We start from the raw sequence: 2,413 nt of genomic DNA, 5'->3' as shown, positions 1-2,413 counted from the left end.
ACTTATTCCTTAGCTCTTTCCTCGCGTAATGTGTAATCAAATGCTGCAAAAGCAATATTTAGTTTGCTTTATTAATGGCACAGGTACGTGTTAAGGCGACGCTTAATGATAGGTTCATAACCATCAACGTCAATTCGTATTTATATGCGTCTTTGTGATTATTCAAATTCCGAGCGGCTAATTAAGAAATAGGTTCTCATTACTATCACACAAATGCACCAAAATGGCTACCCGTATTGTCGTCGCCATCATCATCGTCATCGTCGTCGTCGTCGTCGTCGTCGCACCTGGATCTGAGCTGAATGGGCCACACGTGTTCCTTTATATGATTGTAATTCTCAAACAGTTGAATATATCACATTTTAACGTACGATTTCAAAATCGTTACACTGAAAATGCAGTGAAATATATCCACAGAAAACAGCAATCGCCGCTGATTAGTGCATTGAATTTCCAGTTAGTGTACTGAAAACAAAACCTGGGTTTTACCTGACAACAAAACGAGTTTTTTTTTTGTAATGGCAACATCATATGGGGTACTGAGCATGCGCAAATCGTAAAAACGTGTAGAATAGAAATTCTGCGGTATCCAAAGATGTTTTACTTTAGTAAAACAATATGAGCTTATCTGTATATCGCTGCGTGGCCGCAAACGTAACCGTCTCGCCAGTCGGCTGAAACATGCTAGTAAATGAATCAAAAAAGGTACGGCAAGACTTTTTCGCATCACGTACGTAGAAGTTCACTTTCCAATTATGCAATCTGTATTTAGGATAACGAAAACGACTGGTAAGCAAGTCTATACTAAATTACCTCAAAATCTGAAGAAAAAAATGTCGGACCGTCGCCGGACCCTTTCCAGAACTAATACAGCATATTTAGCCATTGTCAACATGGGGTCATCGCCAGGAATATTTTCCTTATATAAAAAACTAACACCTCCGCTATTTCATGATATAACATTAATGGAAAGAAAAGTGCAAACGTTTTTCGTGTTTCAAGTAACAAGCTCTATAACGTCATGATGTAAACAACGTCCGGGTCATTAATAATTAATTAGGTAAACCCAAATATGGAAACCTCCAAAACTATGCAAATTAGGTGTTCGACGAATCAGAATACGATCAGCCCACCTCCAAAAGTATGCCAATGAGTTGAGGCGGTTACGTGAACATGTACAGTGGTTCGGCTCTTGTGTATAGTGGACTTCTCTGGTGGTATCTCATATCGTGTAAATGGTATGCTTAGCCTGAGTCGCTCAGCCTATCTCGAACAAAATCGCATCGCATGCGTAGCTGTTGCCGGGAGCTGTTGAAAAACGAGAGGATTCGCCGTACTTTCACGGCAATTTTTGACACGAAGAGATAGGGATGATGACGCTGTGCCAGGCTCAAGTAAAATACTCCAGCTAAAAAACCCTTTATATAAGCGCGCTGTGCTGTATAAAGAGAGAAACAGAAACATTGAAGAAAGTAGCAAGGAAAAGAAAGAACACTCCCAAGAAATCAATTTGTGCAAAATTGCTCTTAGCTCTGGGGTCGAAAAATAAGAAATTCAGAATGAATTCTTTTTCATGTATTCCGTGCCCAATACAAAGGTTCTGATTGAATGTGTTGAATATAAAATTACCATGGACTCGTTTGCTAGTTTGTAATGTTAAAATGTTTCTATGTTCCAGTGTACGATGCGTAGGCCTAAGCCTCTTCCTAAGTTTGTTTGTTACCACGGACTGCCAAACGCCTTTGCGCCACCTTAATAGTTGAATATACAATCGATCCTTAATCGGTCTACAATCTTAATGTATACGTCTTAATTAAGTATCTTGCCCGCTCGTGCAGTTTTTGTTATATTTTGCTTGAGGTATTTTATGGTAACCATGGTATCTTTTATTTTGTCATTTGCGAAACGAGTTAATAAAAGCTAATTATGTCGCATGTCTACCCAACTACCTCAGTGTATTCTCTTTTTTTTTTTTTTTTTGGTTTTTTTTTTTTGGTTTTTTTTTGGGGTTTGTTTGTTTGTTTGTTTGTTTGTTTGCTTGTTTTTTGTTTTGTTGTTGTTGTTCGTTCATTCCTGAACCAAAAAGATTGAATAATTTATGCAATTTTACACTCTAACTAAAAGTAGTAAAATTACTTAATGTTGAATAAAATGGATCAGAGCAACAAAATGAGTCAAATGGAACTCAATATTGATTAAATTTTTACTCAATTTAAGTATAATTTATTCAACATTGAGATCATTTCACTCATTTCGTTGTTCTGTTCCCTTTTTAGTCAACATTGAGTATTTTCTTTTAAATTTAGAGCGTATAATAAGACAGCATTTAAACAATTTTTGGACTTTGAAAATTGACTTCTTAAATTGTTCCTTGAAGTCTTTTTAACGATGACAGTTCATTTTGAATCCTTTT

The sequence above is a fragment of the Amphiura filiformis genome, chromosome 20 (genome assembly GCF_039555335.1).
Source record: "Amphiura filiformis chromosome 20, Afil_fr2py, whole genome shotgun sequence".
NCBI lineage: Eukaryota > Metazoa > Echinodermata > Ophiuroidea > Amphilepidida > Amphiuridae > Amphiura > Amphiura filiformis.
This window is presented reverse-complemented; position numbering follows the sequence as displayed.